General features: G+C 46.9%; 1 protein-coding gene across 4 annotated transcripts in view; it reads left to right on the top strand.

Moving 5' to 3' along the window:
- CLDN14 (claudin 14) overlaps window positions 1-20274 on the top strand; it is a 98771-nt gene that overhangs the window by 30656 nt on the left and 47841 nt on the right. For 2 of the 4 annotated variants that reach the window (XR_009008274.1, XM_057546155.1), the window contains exon 1: window positions 18425-19491. The exons of 1 other annotated variant lie outside the window; for it this stretch is intronic. The gene's annotated coding sequence lies outside the window, so the exon portion shown is untranslated. Of the gene's footprint in view, window positions 1-18424; window positions 19492-20274 lie in introns of those variants that run through there. One more of the 4 variants, XM_057546153.1, reaches the window with a different exon arrangement.

Here is a 20274-nt window from a genome sequence, read left to right as displayed (position 1 = left end):
TCAACTAGACATTTAGGCAAGAACAAGGAGTCACACCGTGTAATGGGGGTGTTCCTTTACTTTTCAAATCACTTTTATGCATATTAGGTTATTTTTGGCCTCATCACATGTTTGGAAAGGAGTGGAAATATATATATATATATATATATATATATATATATATATATATATATAAGCACTTATCATAATGCTTGATAAGTCCTATCAGCAAATAATAACATAGTTATTAAAGGACAGTAAGGATCTAAGAAGGGCTTGAGAGGATTATCTCTTCAGCATCTTGAATTACTTCCCATCACCCTCCTTGCCCTTTCTGGGTAATTGCTCTTATCATTCCCCCCCCCCCCAACTATGTTATTTCTTTATTTTCTGTCTCCCCTCCCCACCATATGGAGGCTCCCTGAAAGCAGGGACTTGTTTTGTTCTCGGCTGTATCCTCCCCCACTCCCAACACAAGCCTGGTGCATAGTAGATGCTCAATGAATACCTCTTGGGGAAAAAAATGAATGAAAGGTACGTCCCTGGCAGTCCAGTGGTTGAGACTTCCCCTTCCAATGCAGGGCGTGAGGGTTCTACCCCTGGTCCGGGAGCTAAGATCCTACATGGCTCAGGGCCAAAAAAACAAAACATAAAACAGAAGCAATATTGTAACAAATTCAATAAAGACTTTGAAAACGGTCCACACCTAAAAAAACTTTTTTAAACGAATGAAAATAGGCAGAGAATAGAGGAGCAGCGAGTTGCTCTCTGAGCGCCTCAGTTTGGAAGCTGGGGCTCCCTCCACCCCAGAGGGCAACTCCAGCCCCAGCAGATGGGTCCCTCGGCCCTCCCTTGGGGTGGCGGGGGGGGGCGTTTTCACACTCCTCCCGCCAGGTTGTGCTCATTAATCTTCCCTGTTCTGGGCACACCTGTGAACCTGAAATGCAGTATGCAAATGTGTTCCCAGCCAGAAGGCAGTGCACTTTGCCGAGCGGTCAAGGGCGTCTTCGGAGGAGAGCCGTGTTCTCCAGGGTGGCGGCAGCGGCAGCCGCGGGACAGGTGTGGCCTGCGCGGGACCCAACCGCAGCGGTAATTCCACTCCGCCGCCTCAGTTAGTCAATTATTCATCCCTCGCCGCGCGCGTGCAGGGCCACCTGCGGGCCGTTGAGGCCCCAGCGCTCCGGGACTGTCCCGGGGGCTCACGACCGCTTCCGAGGAGGGAAGAGGAGGGAACGGGGCGCCACTGTACCCAGCTGCAGACCCATGAACGGCAATGAGCCGGGGTGAAGCCGCCCAGGAGGGGTGAGTTCGGGTGCCAGGGGCTTGGCCATCCCAGGCACCTCCTGTGTGCATCCAACTCAGCCGGGGGTGGGGGGTGGGGCTTTTCTCTCTCCCAGCCTCGGGTCATTTAGAATGGAATCTGGTTCAGGCTGGCCCCAAGGAGCTCACATTCCCCGGGGCGCCCCAAGAAGTAGGCTGTGATGTAAGAGGGGGCTTCCCTGGCTGTCACAGGGCGGTCAGTTGAGCAAAGGACAGAAACAAGGAGCTCATGCGTCTTTATTTCCCTTACGATATGGAAGAGGTCTGGAAACTTGTGTGAGGCTTGCTCTCCCAGAGCAAGTGATGTTGGAATTTTCCTGATGGCGGAGAGGAGGGGGAGTGTGTGAGGTTTATTAAAACGTCTTAGAAAGTCTGCAACTAACTCTCAAAAGGTACACACACACACACACACACATCTTCAGAGAGAGAGACTCACAAAAGATGTACATCCTAAGACAAAAGAAACGACTTGTATCAGTGGATACCAAAATAACCATCACAGTGACACCATTAAAAACAAAACCAAAGACCTGTGCCCTTGGCCAATGCCCCCTGTGGCACATTCTACTGGGCATTTGGGCTGTCTTTTAGCTTTTGTATAGAAAGTCTTTGTATTTTGTGTTAATTTGTTTTTGAGGACTTTCCTGGTGGTCCAGTGGGTAAGGCTTTGCACTTCCACTGCAGGGGGCACAGGTTCGATCCCTGGTCAGAGAACTAATATCCTGCATGCTGCGTGGCATGGCCAAAAAAAAAAAAAAAAATTGTTATTGACAAAACTTTTTGCCATATTGATCATTGGCCCTTAGAGAAGCTATGTAGTGATAAAAATGCTTTAGAGAATAGGCATAGTTTTATTTCTCCGTATAAGCCAAAAAGCTTCCTGTTATTAGCCAATGACCTCTACAAAACTCACATTTCCCTTTCTTCCTTGGCTGCTGGGAAGCTGAGAGCTAAGTTTTGTGTTTGCAATCAAAGCAGATTCTTTTAGAATTAAGACTCAGATATGATTATTTCCATCCTTTTGTCACTTGGCTCTTGTACTTTCACACACACACATACCTTTTCAATAGTTTTTTTGTACTTGTGACTTTTAATGCAAGTCCTTTCAAATAATCTTTGAAAAAATATATGGTCAAGGTAAACGTGAAGAGCTCAGTGCATGGTGAACCCTCAACAAGCACCAGCCTGATTAATTGACCACAAGGGAGGAGGTATTCTTTAGAAGATGAAAAGCTCTGTCTAAACTGTTCACTTCAATGTTCTCTACACCAGTCTGTTCACTTCTAGTTGTCCCTCTCTCCCTAACTGGCACCAGCATTTGCTTAAACCAAAAATCTAGAAGCCACCCTGTTTCCCTTCTTGGCCCATTAGCAAAGCTTGTCAGTTCTATCCACTTCTCTCCTACCCCACCATCCTTGTTTAAGGAATATATGTCTCACCAGAACTACAGCAACAGCTTACCCTCTTGCCCACTTGTAATCAACTTGCCGCAGGATAGTGTTTTAAAACGCGTTACAGGCTTCCTTGGTGGCGCAGTGCTTAAGAATCCGCCTGCCAATGCAGGGGACACGGGTTCGAGCCCTGGTCCGGGAAGATCCCACGTGCCGCGGAGGAACTAAACCCGTGCGCCACAACTACTGAGCCTGCACTCTAGAGCCCGTGAGCCACAACTACTGAGCCCGTGAGCCATAACTACTGAGCCCGTGTGCCACAACTTCTGAAGCCTAGAGCCCATGCTCAGCAACAAGAGAAGCCACCGCAATGAGAAGCCCGCGCACTGCAACAAAGAGTAGCCCCTGCTCGCCACAACTAGAGAAAGGCCGTGTGCAGCAAATAAGACCCAATGCAACCAAAAATAAGTAAGTAAAGATAAATAAAAATTTTTAAATAAATAAATAAAACCTAAGTCACGTCATGTCCATCCACTGCTTAAAATGATTCAGTGGCCCTCCATCCACTTAGAATAAATGCAAAGCTGCTTAGCGCCACCTACAAAGTCTGACCTGATGTCATCTCTCCAGGTGCATTTTGGGTCATTCTCCTCCACCCAACCTGGCCCACCTCACATGGCTTCTGCACCTGGCCCCCTCCTCCCCCAGCTCTCACCTGCGCTGACTCCCTCCTTCCCCTCCTCTAGGACTCGACCTCAAGTCCCTTCCCCAGAGACGCCCTCTTGAACCTCGCTGCCCCCCCTGCTCTCGTTCATGCAGAAAGGGATGGGATTTCATGGGGTGGTGCTACCCAATGTCCAACATCAGTGGGAGAGATAAAAGCCATCATTCAACTGGACCCCATGTATTTTCTTTTGAGAACAAATCAGTTGTATTTAGATATATTTATAAAGTACATATAAATACACACATTTGTTTGCTTATTTCATTACTTATATTTCCCACTAGACCTTAGACACCATGAGTACAAGAACCTTATCTGATTTATTCACAAGTCTATGTTCTCATTTGCCACAGTGCCTGGCACATAGTAGGTGCTCAACAGATGTTCTTTTTTTTAAAAATTAATTTATTTTATTTGTAATTTTTTTTGGCTGCGTTGGGTCTTCAGTGCTGTGCGCGGGCTTCTTCTAGTTGCAGCAAGCGGGGGCTACTCTTCATTGCGGTGCGCGGGCTTCTCATGGCAGTGGCTTCTCTTGTTGCAGAGCACGGGCTGTAGGCACGTGGGCTTCAGTAGTTGTGGCGCACGGGCCCAGTAGTTGTGGCACATGGGCTTTGTTGCTCCACGGCATGTGGGATCTTCCCGGACCAGGGCTCGAACCCGTATCCCCTGCATTGGCAGGCGGATTTTTAACCACTGCGCCACCAGGGAAGCCCCCTCAACAGATGTTCTTGAACAGATGAATAAATGATTCAGAGCTCATTCTCGGCATCCCTTAGATTGATACGAGTAGCAACAGAGACTCATATCAGTTTGCAGTGGGATCAGTGTAAGATGTCTGGCTCCAAATCCATGGTTAAAAGCTCGGGTCGGAGAGTTTCACAGGTCAGGCACCCTCTGTATGTGGGGTGGAACTGGGAGGGACACAACTGGGACTTTTGCAGCCTTTAAACTGGTGCTGGTGGTCAGGTGCCAGGGGCTTCCTCCTGCTTCTATTTCTGCCCATATTTGGGTTTGAGTGATGGCCACAGTTCTAGGTCCATGAATGTCTTGGTTCTGGCTGGGTTGCACATGTGAAATAAACCTGTCCATGCAGATTATGGAAATAAATAGGTTTTAATAGAAATAGCTTCTCTGGAACTGTAGCAACCTGATTCTGATGCATGTGTCTTATTGGACCACCCGAGAGACCCACGACTTGTCCTCCACACTGTGACAATGGTGAAACTGTGGTGGTGGTGATTTTCCCTTTTTCTTGCTAAATTTATGAGTGTTCCTTGAATCCCCCTTAATGTTTGCCCCAATTGTTTAAGTTTGGGGTACAGCTGGGGTTCCAGAAAAGGATTTGCCACCAGGTTTAAAACATCTTTGGTTGATCTATAAGTGTTGGAGTTTTGTATATCTCTGCCCAACGTACTGCGAAAATTTTCCAACACACAGCAAAGATCAAAGAATTAGTACAATGAACTGTCTGCCTGTAGCTAGCAATTGTTTACATTTTGCCATATTTGTTCTCTCTCTGCATAATACACACACACACACATGTTTTGTTTCATTTTTCTTATCCATTTAAAAGTATATTGTAAACAATCATGACACTTCACAATAAATAGTTCACTCTGAAAAACGTTTTCCTATCTATCCACAGTACCATTAACACATCTATTAAAATTCACTTTAACATCATCTACTATCCAGTTCATATTCAAAATTTCCCAATTGCATCAAAAATGTCTTTTATAGCTGTTTTTTTTTTTTTTTCTCTTGAACCGGGATCCAATCAAAGTTCAGCCTGTTGGTTGGTGTGTCTCTCTCAATCTAGAACAGTCTCTCAGCCTTTTTTATTATGGCTTTGACTTTTGAACTGCCTGGTCCAGTTGTTGTATAGAAAGCCATATTCTGGATTTGTCCTGGCTGTGGATTTGTTTTTGGTTAAACAAGGTTAACAACCTTGTTTAATGTACATAGCTGGGTCTCTGCCAATGGTCAATTTCCTCAACATATGGTGCTATGCAGGTTTATTTATAAACTGTCTCCTCCTAGAAAGAATTGAAGGCCATTTACAGTGAAATAGAAAGTCTGTTGAATAAAAGAAAATGTTTTTAGTATGTAGAAGGATGGTGGAGGGGAAAGAGGGGGCCAATATGCCATAAACATAAATTAGTGTTGTTAGCGTGACGAGACGTGAGATTTAACTTTGAGTTTCTGGCTGCCAAAGCACAAATGAAAAAAACAAGTTAAAAAAATCATCTTCACGAAATACGAGGTTTACTCACCCTAGATTTATAAAAATAATTTGTCCCATAGATCCTTAGACAAATGACATCAAACAAAGTAATGAGCAGCTCCTTTAATAGCTCCATAAAATGATTCAGGAAGATTCTTCACTGAGCTGCTTCTGTAATACAGACGGTCAAAGCCGGGGACACAGCATTAAAATGGAACTCGCTGTAGTCATTTTTTAAAGTGAGTCCAGTCTAGGTACATTGATGTCTGCATCTAACCTAATACAAGGAGAGAGCTGGCATGCCCTGAGGATGGGTGGGTTGCCCGGCCCTGACTCTTGTGCTCAATTCCCTCCTGTCTCTGCTGGCCACCCCGCGACAGGTCCTCAGGAGCAGGCGGGTCTCAGCTGGACCTTCCATCCCAGCTGGACTCTGGGGGCAGAAACATAGCAAGTGTAAGGCTGGCCCTCTGGGATGAAGCTGAAAGCCTAGCTGTGGGTTCCCCAAGATGGACAGCCCCGCCCCCCGACATCTGACAACCTGTGCGCAGAGGTAGCTGCAGCTTAATGTATGAGCTCCGCCAAGATTTTCTGATAAATTTTATTCCTTCTGCTTGAGTGCCCAACCAGAGCTCTGAACAGCACCGCCATGCTGCTTTCCTCCCTCCCGGGAAAATGTTTAGAGCAGCTGTAACAGTGAGACTGGGTTCCCCTTCATCCCTCTTCGTGAGGAGGGAGGGCCTCAGTCTGAGCCCCTTGAGGCCATCCTGCCTCCACCTCCAGCCAGGCCACCAGGGTGAGTTAGCTGCCAAATGTACCCCTCAAAACCTGTGCGGTTTAGTTTGTCCATTTGAACTTTGGAAAGTCTCTGCCAGAAAACAAAGTGCATGCTCTCTCACATGATAATTTTGCAATTACATATTATATATGACATCATAAACATTTTTGGCAATAGAGAAAAAAAATCCCCCATGATCCCACCACTTCCGAAAATCAACTAAGGCACTTGCTCAGGGAGACTGTCCATTCTCTGTCACTGCATGTGTTCATTCCCTTCTACAATACAACTTGTGATTATACATGTATTTATACTTAGATGTATATGTGTAAACACATCTATATTTGTATTCCTTTCCAGCCTTTCAAGATATTTTTTATATTTATCATCATAATTTGTATATAATTTTGTACGGTATCTTTTCTCACTTAATTTTGTATCATGTGCTTTTTTTCTATTACTGCATCGCCTTTACAAAGTCATTTTTAAAAAATAGATAAGTGATTTTTCCACTGAATGGATGTACTGCCATTTAATTAACTGCTGCCCTCTTTTTGGACAGTCTATTGTTTCGCCCCTCCTTTTCATCCTACATAAATCACACTTCTATGGCTATAATTATATATACAATAAGAGCATAGCTTCCTGCTACACTTCCTGGCTTGGGATGGTTCAATTCTGCCATCATCGGCGGGGGAAAGTGATGGCGTTTCCTCTTGTTGTGACTGGCTCAGGTGCACCCAGCACATCTGAAGGTGTATCATGTCATTGAAATATAAGTGTTGGGAGAGGGACGAGGACACGGGCCGTAGCAGGAAGGAACCCAGAGCTGGGTGGCATCATGAAAACGGGACACTGGGGCTGGTGACGGCAGATAAATTAGAGGCTGCTCGCTCCTGGTGTAGGACGTTGGGCAGGCATGACCATACCTGCACTTGGCCGGGAAGGAGTCTGTGGGTTGTCTTGGTGGGATAGCGCTCTCATCATCCGTCTCTCTCTAATGCATTTGCACCTAACGCACAATGTATATTCAGTTAGAAGAGGGACCTCTGGGTGTCAGCCGCAATGGAAGATGTGGTCCTGTGAGTTGCCCGGAAGCCATATGTTTATATCATCCTGTGCTTGTCAAAGTGCTTTGAAGTTCATGATCTTGCTCTAGCTCCCCCCGGGGGGTTGTCCTGTGTTTCTATCATAACCCTTTTCACGGTTGACCTGGTGTTGTATTCCTACGTCACTCCCACGCCTCCCCCAGGACTTCGGGATTGCTAAAAAGCAGGGATTGTGTCTTTAGAGGATTAATTTTCATCAGTATAACTTCCAATAATATAATATAAAATTATGCATTTCCATTAATAGAATGGAAATTTTTTTGGAAAGAAACACTCACCCTAGTAAGTTGAACTACTACTCTTTTTCTGTGTTCACCTCTGGCCCTGGGTTACATGTGCATGTCAGGTTTTACCAATTTGTTACCATAGTATTGCTGCTGCCCTGGTTTCTTCTGCTCTTTGTCTGGCTTAGTCTGACCGGCAGTATTTTCCCGTGACGGCTCAATGTCTATGGAACCATCATTTTTAAAGACTCCGTGATACTCCAGAGACAGGCGGGCCTTACTGAACTCTCCCCCGTGCTGGACACAGAGCTGAGTCCACGACTGTAAGCTGTGAGCATCTTCAAACACGGCCTCAGCACACGGGGTATGAGTGGGTCGTGCCCCATCTCAGTACTCCAGTACCTAAGAGGTGAACTGCACTGGGAGCAACCCACTGCAGGGCAAAGGGCAGAGCCCTCCCCATCCCTCTCTGCCCAGCTGGACTCCGGCGCCCCAGCTTCCTTCTTCCCACACTTGCTTGGGGAAGGTGCAGCCAGATGTGCAGTCCCGCCTGAGATAAGCCCCGCTCCATTACCGACCAGCCCCTCCGAATGCGTTTTCTGGACAGTTGGTTGCTATGCTCTGGAACTTCAGACCATGCTGAATTTACTGGTTTTATGGCTCGGAATTTCAGGAGCACACCACAGATGTTGAACGTGTGAGTCTCTTGGTGCTAGTAAAATAAACCTGAATCAAACTGGGGTGTTGTGACTCAAAGGGTTCAATAGCCCTGAATACGTTATGTCAGTCACCAATACAGATGTGGGGAGTTGAGTCATCGGGCAGCATGGTAACTTTATATGGTCAGAGAGCCAGCTGTGACTATTTAAGGGGGGAAAACCCTTTTTTATTTCTAGACAAATATAGTTCTGATCATAACTTAAATATTTTCTTTAGTCAAAATACTGATTTCTCTTTCTCACCAAATTCTCCAGAGAAGCCCTTGTGTTTTTCAGCTCCACCACATGCAAGGTTAGATTAGAAGCTCACTTTTGAAATAAGTTCGAAGCACATTTTTTTTAAGGCTAGCATTTTATCCTCACGGATAGAAGTCCTCCCCACCCATCCTTGCTGTGAATGGAGTAATAGTATCCCCTGAGGGCTCAGAAAATCCCCGGTGCTGGGATGGAGACACTGAGGTTAGCTTATGTCAAGGTCACATGGTGGCTTCTGGGTAGAACTTAACCTGCTGACTCCTGACCCAGTTGCTAGTATGTTAACACTCAAGCCTTGTAATCGAGCAACGCTTTTCAGAGAAAATGGCTTTTGTGGCTGGGCAAATGAATTTTGGTGGAAAAAAAAGCATTTTAATGTAGTTTTCATGGCTGCCTGGAGGACTTAAAGGCAACAATGACTTTTCCATGAATTATTTTACCTACTTCTCCCTGGGCTTATAAATAAAAAGACCCCAAGAAACCCACGTTTCCTCATTTGTAAAAGAAGGGAATTAGACTCTGTGAACTCTAGGTTTTATGGATCAGTAATTCTGTTTTTCCAGAATCCATTTGACTTAGGAATACTAAACCTAGATGTAGATGGACATAATGTAATATCCGTAAGTGCCATGTGTTATAATGAAAAGCAAAAGATTATTGATTTAATTTTTTTAAAGTATATTCTAATTGTGTAGGTATTACAGAATATATTCTCCTTAATTGCAAAAGAAAAACAAACATTACAGGGAAAAACTACAGTCCACTCAGACACCCCACACCCCAATCCTAATTCTCTCCTGCTTCTCCTAGAGACTGTTATTGGTTTGGGATACACACATAATAGAAACCTTTTAAAAATGCATTTATAGCCAGGGGCTCTCATATATACCCCTAAAATACATATAGTATTGTTTTTAGTGTAAGTTGTTTCACATCTTGACTTTTCAGTCAGCAGTCTGTCTTGGAGATCTTTCCATGTTCATGTGTATAGATTTAGCCCTTATGTCTTTATTTGGGCTGTTGGAAGGTTTGCTCTGGTCTCCCATCTCCCCTCCTCCAGGCTGTCTTCCTTGACTTCACCAGGTGCATCTAAAACATAATCTCCTCCCACTGTTTGAAAGAGCGCCCCCTTCAAAGCTCTGTCAGCCATCAGGGGCGCTGGGGGCTCTCCCTGCCCCTCCACCTCTCAGAATTCCTCATTCCCTCACACTTTCTGTCACCTACATTTGTATGTGTTATCACGTGGATTTTACTTACGTTTTTATCGTCACATGGACTTCCCTTAATTATAATTAACCTAACCCTAACCCTAACCTAATCAATATTTGTTTCTGTGCTGTCTCCTCACCAAACTACCTCTGTGAAGACTAGGAGATGTTGATGTTTATTGATCCCTGCAGCCATGTGCAAGGTCTGGCACACAGTAGGTGCTCGTAAAGGAGGGCTGGCCTGCCCGAGGCGGGGCATGTGGGAGGGAACTGCCCCATCAGGTGAGGGAGGGAGAAAGCAGGGTTGCCGCAGACCCTCCCGTGGCCAGGATCACCATGTGGGGGGGGGCTAGTCCCCTCAGAGCCCCCGATACACTTTTTCATTAGGGAGATTGAAGGCTGCTTCTTCCTTTGCAGAACAGTCGGTGGCTGAAATGGAATCTGCAGACCAGTGCCCACACCACTTCTGCTCCTGTTAAAAATAAACCCGACTCTATCTAGGAGGGTTTGTTTTTTAAAAAAAAAAAAATTCCATATCCCTCACAAACCTGCCTTTGAGCAAAAGCCCGATGCAAAGACTTAATCTTTAACTGAAATGCAGGGTGCAGCATAAACTAATAAAGGCAGTGCTAACCTTTTAAATCTTCCTATCAAAACCCACCTCCCTGCGAGTCGCCGGCTCAGGTACCTATTATGCTGGGTCCATGGGAAGGGAACAGTTAGATGGCATTGCTCTGACACTAACATAATATCAAAACTGTACAGCAGTATTTTGCTCTGCATAAAGCATGTTTTTATATTTATTTCAGATGTCGGGTAATGCTAATTTTCTAGGCTAACAAATATAAATAAGAAATGAGAAAAATATTATGGGAAAATGTCTAGATCTCATATTTCACGTATCAGGTGATGCTAATTTTTCAGATTAACAAATACAAATAAGAGATAAGGGGAAACAGTAAAGTAAGTCAGACACAGAAAGACAAATATCATATGATATCACTTATATGTGGAATCTTAAAAAAAGGGTATAAATGAACTTATTTACAAAACAGAAGTAGGGTCACGAATGTAGAAAATGAAACTTATGGTCACCAGAGGATAAGGGGGAAGGGATAAATTGGGAGATTGGGATTGACATATAAGCACTACTATATATAAAATAGATAGCTAATAAGAACCTGCTGTGTAGCACAGGGAACTCTACTCAATACTCTGTTATGGCCTATATGGGAAAAGAATCTAAAAAAAAAAAAGTGGATATATGTATATGTATAACTGCTTCACTTTGTTGTACACCTGAAACTAACACAACATTGTAAATCAACTATACTCCAATAAAAATTTATTTTAAAAAAGAGATAAGGGGAAATATTATGGAAAAATCTCCGTAGTTGTTGATTCCTCAGAACTTCACGCAAGTTACCAAGGAAGACTGTGATTACAGGGGTGCGTATATGGGATAAGGATTTGAATTTTTCGCCTGCAGGGGAGGTGGGAATGAGATGAGGAAACAAAGCAAGCTGTGCATTCTGAGTTAGCAACCTCTATTAGACATAAGTACATATCAGGGAGTTTTTTTCTATTTAAGAAAACCCTTTGTATGAAAAGATACATCCTTTCAAACATGATTAATATGTCATGCCTGGAGCTTTCTACTCAAATTATTTGTAATTCTAGTGAGGAGGAAGCATTTCTTTCTAGCCAAAACAGCCGTCTGGATGAATACAAATGAGTTTGTAAAAGGCTTGTGTTACTAACGGGGTAAACTCCAGCAGGTGACCTTCTTTGTTTGAGTTCTGTTGTTGAAGGCTGCTCTCAGCCGCAGCCTGGCTTGTATTCTCTTTGGGCTAGATGGATGGAGGGCCATGGCAACGCTGAGGCTCACTCTGGAGCACATTCTGCCTGTGGCAGAGATGGGGGAGAGGAGAGTGGAAGCCGTTTCCAGAAGCTTCCACCGCTTCCAGAACCTTCTGCCGTCTCCAACATGCAGGTTATTTCACTGGGCAAAATCGATTTGCCAGTAGCCAACCTGGGTCCCAGGGTGAATCACTCATCTCCAGGACAGGACAGGGACAGATGCTCCCTGCATGGATGGACAGCTCGGGGGACCCACATTCTTCAGGATCAACTGATGGAGAAGGAATCCCAGCTCAGCTCTCCAGCAAGAAGCAGCCAGGAAGAGACCTGCAGCCCAGTGGGAAGAGCAGAAACTGGGAAGTAACTAAGTTGCCTTCTTTCTGAGTAGGGAAAGGTTAAAATGTTCTAGGAAGAAGAGCTGCCTAGCACTTGGCTTCCCCAGTGCACATAGGTTAAATGCTTGAAATCAGATTTGTGGGTTCAAATCCCACTCAAGCTGTGGGACCTGGGCAGTTAGGTTCCTCTCCAGTCTCCCTTGCCTTACCTGGAAAATGATGGTAAATAATATCAATAGTACTTGCCCCAAAGGACAGTGGTGACAATTACATGACTTAAGTGTGGAATACTCTTACCGCATTGCCTGGCACATGTTAAAGATGGAAGAAATGTTAGTTTTAATTATATATCCTTTATGAGTAAGTTTATCATTATTAGTTACTCATCTTTAGCAATAGTTAAAGGGAGTGATAGCTAAAAAAATTTACCTCCTGGGGTTGAGGCGAGAGAAGTTGAAAACCAAGGCTGATCTTACGATATTGACAACATTGTGTCAAACAGTGAAGAGTAATAACTAATATTTTAAAAAGCAAAAATTTTTGCTGGCCCATTCGAGTCAGTTTAAATGATAAAATTGGACTTTTCTCCACTGATTTTTGCTATCTCAGCTCTGCGTCAGACCAGTGTCTAGAAAAGAGATGTTTCAGCGATGCGACAAAAATCAGGTGTCTGAGGATGCCTTCTAAAACCTGAGCTTAAATATTTTAAGCAGCAAAAATAAGTGCCCCCCCTCCAAGTAGCAGAAAAATAAGCAATGAGGGGGAAAAAAAAAAAGAAATTAGGAAATTAAATTGAGATGTCCTGGTAAATGCCTAAGCAGTGACTATTACTTTTTCCTGCCAAACATGGTGAACTGCTTTTTCTCCTATTTTCTCCCTAGAGAGTGAAGAAATTATTGCATGATAAGTCATTTATCTTCAGTGCAGGTACAGCAGGATATAACCACATATTACCCAAAATGGGGAATTCACGTCACATTATTTTCCATCGGTGAGTAATAGACGGGAAATGGGAAATGTCACTACAAGGCTGGCTGGCCATCTGGTCAAAGCCTCTCTATGAATACGGCAGCTGATCTACATGGAAATATTAAAGCAACAAAGTCCGAATCTGTTTTGCTTCTCCAGGGAACTTCAGTTCATGCATGGAAGGAAGGCAATAAAGTCCAATTATTCTGGATGGGGCTACACAAGGCATATGAAAATTATCTCATGTTGGGTAACTCTAAAGCTAAGTATTTTTTAAAATAGCCATCAGTCACTCCAAGTAACAAAATCAAACAAACTGATCAATCTCTGAGGAGCTACCCATTAATCAAAAGATGGTGGTGAGATGTTGGCAATTTTTCATTATTCCATGTGTAATATTTTACGTCTGACATACTGACAGGGTGGTCCGAATAGATGAAATTATCACGTCCAAAAGGAAGGACAGTTCAGCTTCGTGTGTTGGACCGTCTATGCATTGCCTGTTGAATACGGATCCCCAAGTTTTCTCTTTTAAAGTGTTTGCTTTCCTCTTACTTGGGGTGCACGGTCCCTGTAGGTGACAGTGAGAATAATAAGGGGGTCTTACTTGGAGCATGGGGAAACCCAGTGCCTCTCTGGTGGCCCTCAGAGCCAAGGTTCTGCCCATCAATGTCCCATGTCTCAGGAGGTCAGCGGATTGGCCCCGCCATGCACAGAAGGAGCCTGTCTGACTTCGGAGGTGAGATGGATTGTACTACTCAGTAGGTGATGATCAGACCCAGAGGAGAGATTAGTTAAAATCAAACTGGAGTGAAGTCTGTCTCAGGTATGACTGCTCAGGCCAACCTCACGAGTGTGGTTGCCTGGTTGGACTTAAAGTTGATTTGAATGAACACACCTAAAAAATAATAATAAAGTCCTTCATCTGTTTTTATTTTTTCTACCTCAGTGAAAACACAAACATCCCAACGGGTCCCTCTGGACTTTCAGATCTCTGAGTCTTTGGTCAAGTCAGTCCATTTCTCTAGGGCTCAGCTTCATCATCTGTGAAATGAGAGTGAACACTAGATCAGGGGTGGCAGGCTAGGATGGTGGGCCAGACCCGGCCCTCCGCCTGTTTTTGTAAATAAAGTTTTATTGGAACACAGCTATGCCCTTTGCTTCTGTGTCATCATGGCTGCTTTCACACTACAGGGGCAGAGTTAAGCAGTTGTAACAGAGACTGTGTGGCCAGCAAAGCCTAACATATGTACTGTCTGGCCCGTTACAGTAAGAGTTTGCTGGCCCCTGGGCCAGGTGATTCCCACAGAGGTTCCTTCCAGCCCTGAAATCTGTGATTCTGAGAAGAAGGAAAGAATAGGAGGCCTTTGGGTACCTGAGTGGAAGGGACAGCACTGAGGAGAGGAAAGGTCAGAAGGGGAGGCTGCATGGGCCAAAATAAACATTTCTTTTCCCTCGTGATGTTGCTTCCCTCTGGCCCACAGGCCATGCTCTGGGGGCCCACAGTGGAAGTGGGGCGGGGCACAGAGAGCGGCCCCGGCTCACGTTTTCAAGACGCGACAACCCTTTAGCAGCAGACAATTCCCAATAAGGAAACTGATGATGCCAGGGGCTCCCCACACCTTCCAAGGGCCTGACCCTCCACGTGCAGGACAGTGTGCAGCTGGGGGTCATACTGGGGATCTTGTGGGTCAGCAGGGCCTGATTCCACCCCGAGGGCACCTGCTCTTGTCTGCTTTGCTCTGGGCACCCCACGTGTGGCTGCCAGACCTGACCCGACCCTTCCCAGCCTGTCACTTGTCTGCTCAGGAAGTCTCCGCTCAAAGCTTCTGCCAAGTTTCCCCCTCAGTCTGGCCTCATGCCAGTTTCTCTGTGGTTCCCTGCCTTCCCTGCCTCGGCCTGGGGGCTCCTCGCCGTCCTCTGACCACCTCCAGCGACCCCCTGACCACTGTGCTGCTCCTCCAGCCCCAGATCCTCCTCTTTCTCCCCACCCTTAGTTTCAATGTCTTCGTCCCTCAAGGCTCAGCTCAGCGTTCACCTCCTCCATGAAGCCCCCCAGTCTCTCCTGTCCCCCCAACTCCCCTAGCGTATTTCAGCAGACCAGCAGCTACTCATTCTGTGCACTTCAGTTCCGTCTCTATGCACAACCACATGCCCTTGACATCAGGGTCTCCGTCTCATATTTCTCTTGAGGTCACTGGATTGGGCCTTGACTAGGAGTCAGTGCTTAATTGATTCTCGAGTGGTCTGGGCAGCCCTGCCAAGGAGGGCCTGGTGTTGACTCTCCGCGGGAGGGAGGTAACTGACCGGCATATTTCACAGAGCTCCTGCGTGTAGGTGGAGGGTTCTGCTCGGCTGTGTAAGGTCCACAGAGCAGCTTCCGAGGGCAGCAGGAGATGAAGAAGGCTCTCAAAGGGCCCAGAACTCCAAGGGCGTGAGTCAAGGTGGCCCCGCAGCCCAGGGAGGGCCAGAGCAGAGGGCACCTTGCATCTGTGCCTTGCGTCCCCAGCGCGCGCCAGAATGACCTGAGAAAGGATGGGCGTCCTGGACCCTCACTCACCCCGGGCCCCAGTTCCAGTTCCGCCGTGTGTCACAGCCTGGTGCAGACGACGTGGGACAGGACGTCTCCACACGGGTCCTGTTTCCCATCCTACCAAGTGCCTCCTGGTCCCGCCAGAAAGTGGCCAGTGGCTGCATCTGAATGTGACATTTGAACGCCAAGTGGCTGCATTCGCCCTAGTGGGCCCAGGTCCAGCAGGTTCTGGATATACGATCCCGGCTATTGCATGGTACCTGGCAGACCATCCCCCTGGCTGCTGGGCCTCCCCCACGGGCATGTGAAGCCTCACCTGAGGGGAGCAGAGTCTAGCTCTCACTGTAACTGGCTCTCCTATTTCCCTCGTGCAGGGTAAAATGCAAGGCATATGAATGTTGCCAGCAGCTTGCACTGCTGAGGAAGGGGGAGGTGGGGGATGGAGCTACAGGGGCATTTCTTGAGCTCATGAAGGGCAGTCAGGCCCCGGTGTTGAGGTCACGTGCCTCCCCATCCTGTCATGTTACCGCTCTACTGTCCTGGACGTAATGCTCCAGGGGCAGCAGGATTGGAGCATCTCAGAGCAGGCAGTCGAGTGATGGGGACCTCCCTTCCCATGTGTCATTTGGGGGGGGGGTGCCTAATCCACTTTCCGCCTAAACTGGGAAACTTCCTAGAGTATTCTCTAAATCATTAAAGTTTAAGTCCTGAGTTCAGTCCCTCGTTTGCAAAAGTTTGGGTGAACACAGATATCTAAACAATTTAGCTTAAGAATGTTCCTTTTGGCACACACATACACACAAACGCACACACACACACCATTTATCTGTGTCCAGATGAAGTTTCAAGAGATGGATCTGTGCTTTCCAAAACCTGATTTCCTGCAAGATGTGCAGGAGACCAACCTATTATTTGAAGCCGTGTGTTTGCTCTGTACAAAGGCAATGAAAAGAAATACACACAGAGGGTGCTAGAGACTGTAGCCCTCACGTGTGGGGGCACTGGGGGTGCTCAGGCTCGTGCCTTGCTCCCTGGAGCTGGGGGGGTGGAAGCATCGAGTAGGGAGAGGGTACATTCAGGACAGTGAGTGACACTGGACGGAACAGGGTGGGGAGGGGGACGGTCCACGCCGAGTGCCCTGGTTGGTCTCAGGCTTGGTCTCTGCAATGACATGGGCGTCTGCCCACACCATCTCGTATGTGTATACCGTCTCATCTCCCCCTTTTCCTTAGCAAACTCCTCTGCTCCCAGGAAGATCACGCACGAACACCAGGGATCTGTGGCTGGCGGTGGCGGGGCGGTAGAGGCAAGGTCCTCGCTGTTCATGACCTAGTCACCGAGATCGACGTACTCCCTGTTTGTCGGGGACCCAGCAGATGATTGAAATGGAATGGGAAAAAGTTATCTCAGGGTAAAAGCTACACTCCTCTCAAACTTCCCTTGAGTCCAAAAGGCCGAAGTTTGCAAAAGAGAGAAACGACAATACTTCCTTTCAAATTGGAAATTGTGGTTTGTAATTTATGTGTGGAACTCTGGGGGACAGGGCATCTTCTTGCACTCTTCTCGGGTTACCTTCCCCCGTGCATCTGTATCCTGTTCTCTGGAAGGGACCATATATCACAGCGTCCCCCAGATGCCATCGCATGGAGTTGGTGAAATCCAGGGCAGCCGGAATGGTCAGGGCTGCATTTCTGTCTCCAAAGGGGCTGGGTTGGGGAGCGGGGAGTGCGGGGCCCGGCTTCTCCCGCCTTTGCCTTTGCGGGCCTTGGGGCAGGAATGTTTGCAAAGCCCTCACCCCATCCTGGGGAGCTCTCAGTGTCTCCCAGAGTTAATAAGTGAGGACAAGGAGGACGCACGTGTGCCAAGCCAGGATGCACAGTTCGGGTTTGAGTCACTCCCCTGTGGTCCTGATGCGCTTTATTTCAAGACAGGCTCAGAGCCCACCAGGGTAATTACACATGTTCTCGTATAGAGTGGGGTCTGGAATTGGGAAAGAAAGGCCAGGCTGGCTGAGTGTGGGGTGTGGCTGGCTTGATTATATTGGACGTGAAAAGAAGATGAATTTTCTAATAAGTGTAGGTGCCAGTGAGCCCGCCATTATCTTAGTTTGGGACTCTAAGATAATTTATCCACAGGAGGAATGCAGAGATTTTGCTGGGAGGTGCAGACCTTTATTTTTTAAGTTTAAGGCACGAATAAATTTCCTATAATAACTTGATAGGGATTTTTTAGCTGACATTTCACCATTGATAGAACATTCTAAAGCCTAAGAGCTTTAATAAACACTAAATATTCTCCAACATGATTTTTTAGTTGGGAAATCACGACAATGCTGCCAGTTCCCTTGAGAAGTAAGGGACGGGGAACTGGGATGACAGATGCATTCCTCAGTCCTTACACTGCTTCTCTCCCATCAGCTAGCCTGGGGCCCCAGCCCAGCACTATCTCGGCATCAGGGCTGAATCGTTCTCTCCAGTCAGCATTCCAGTCCCCCACTCCCACCCCCAGCAGTGACCACCAGCTTTGGGCCTCACTGCGTTGCTCCCAAGACATCTGCCCACACAGATGCACCTCTGATGTGTGGAAGATTATTTCCTTGGCCAAAAAAATTCCAACCCATTTACAGGACTCGATTTCAGGATTTTCTTGGAATGTTGTGAAAATCTGTGTCTTGGCCATGAGAACATTCAGAAGTAGAGGTTTGTGTGGCTCTGGTTACAGTACGGTATGTCTGTCCTAAATAGATACGCGGCAGGCCACCGAGCTCTCCTTGCCTGTATATCAGTCAGCTGGGAAAGGAGGGAAACCACCTTTAGAAAAGGTTCCCACCCACCCACTACCTTTGTTCTTTTCTCCCTCTCCATCCTTCTCCAAGCGGGTACCGGAAGGGGCCATGTGATCCCCCCTGCAGCTCCCAGAGCCAGCCGCCAGCCACTTCCACGGCGGAGCTCAGATGCTGCCAAGAGTCTGTTGCATGGCCTGGTGGTTTAAGAAGAAGCTGATCTTTACAAAACAGCCTCTGCTTTCAGACATTCTGTGGTCATAGCCAAGTTTTTAAATCTGTGCTACTCAGCGCCTATCCCCCCAAAAGGTGGGCTTTTCTCTTCCCTTCTGAAATGGCAGCTTTTCAAGAAAGTCTGGCCTTCCCCCGAGTCTGGCCGCTGCCATGCTGGGCCTTTTGCTCTGCGCAGCTCGAAAACTGAAGTGAGCCGCCGCTCAGACCACAGCGTCTGGCCTTCCACGATCCCGCGAGAGTCGCTCTGCAAAGCCTCATCCACGGGGAGAACGGAGAAGAGGGTAGTGTTGTAAGAGACATACCAGCTCCCTCCTGCCAAACGTCTAAGAAAAATGCACAACTTGTTTTCCATTCCCTGCCCGAGCGCCACCGGAGGCTGCTGTGATGGTACCACGTGGGCTGAACAGGCCTTGGAAAGAGATGTTTTACTTGGGGTCGTCGTGGCTTCTGGTGGATTGTCAGGATGTGTGGAGTCTGCAGCTCTCGTGAGTTGACTGGTGTCTCCCCAGTCACAACCTGCGATCGCGACCTTGTTTGGTAACAGGGTCTTTGCAGATATAATTAAGATGAGGTCATGCTGGAGTTGGGTGGGTCCTAATCCATTGACTGGTGTCCTTAAAAGAAGAAGGAAATTTGGACTCACAGACACACGGAGGGAAGACGGCCTCGTGAAGACGGAAGCGGACATTGGAGTGATGTGTCTACCAGCCAAGGCGTGCCAAGGATGACGGGCAACCACCAGAAGATGGAGGAGGCGAGGAAGAATCCTCCCCTAGAGCCTTTAGAGGAGTGTGGCCATGCTGCCACCTTGATTGCAGACTTCCAGCCTCCAGAACTGTGAGCAAATACAGTAAGTCCCCTACATACGAACCAACCTTCAAGTTGCAAACTTTCAAAGATGCGAACACGCGTTCCATCAACGTCAGGCGTGAGTGAAATTGCAGCTTGCCCTCCGTCTCCTATTGCTGACGACCCTTCCACCCTACCATCTCCCACCTCCTCTCCCTCCTCCAGTCAGTAGCTCTTCTTGCCTGTTCACTCGATGCCAGCCCCTATATGCCAGCTGTTGTACTGTACTACTGTACTTTTCAAGGTACTGTACTGTAAGGTTAAAAATGTTTTATTTTTTATGTATTATTTGTGTGGAAAATATTATAAACCTATTACAGTACAGTACTACATAGCCTATTGTGTTAGTTGGGTACCTAGGCGAACTTTGTTGGACTTACGAACAAATTGGACTTACAAACGTGCTCTCGGAATGGAACTCGTTCGTATGTAGGAGATTTACTGTAAACGGTTGTTTTAAGCCCCCCAGTTTGTGGTCATTGGTGACGGCAGCCCTAGGAGACTGCAACACCATCTCTGATGTCTGTGGTTCTTAGAGCTGAATCACCTCCTCCTACGACCCAGTACCTGGTGAACTCTGGTATAAGTACTGAACCGAGTGGTTGGAAGTAAGGGAGAAGCTGCCACACCCGGGTAAAAATGGGATGTGTAACCAGTGTGGTTTAGTATCTTCCTTTCCAGCAGCTGAACTGGGGAGAGATCCTCATGGTATAAAGCTGGTAGAGTTCAGAGATCAGAATTTGGACCCAGGACTTGTCTCTTACTGGACTTGGTGGGAAACCAG

This window comes from Balaenoptera acutorostrata, chromosome 4, assembly GCF_949987535.1.
Source record: "Balaenoptera acutorostrata chromosome 4, mBalAcu1.1, whole genome shotgun sequence".
NCBI lineage: Eukaryota > Metazoa > Chordata > Mammalia > Artiodactyla > Balaenopteridae > Balaenoptera > Balaenoptera acutorostrata.
This window is presented reverse-complemented; position numbering and strand designations above follow the sequence as displayed.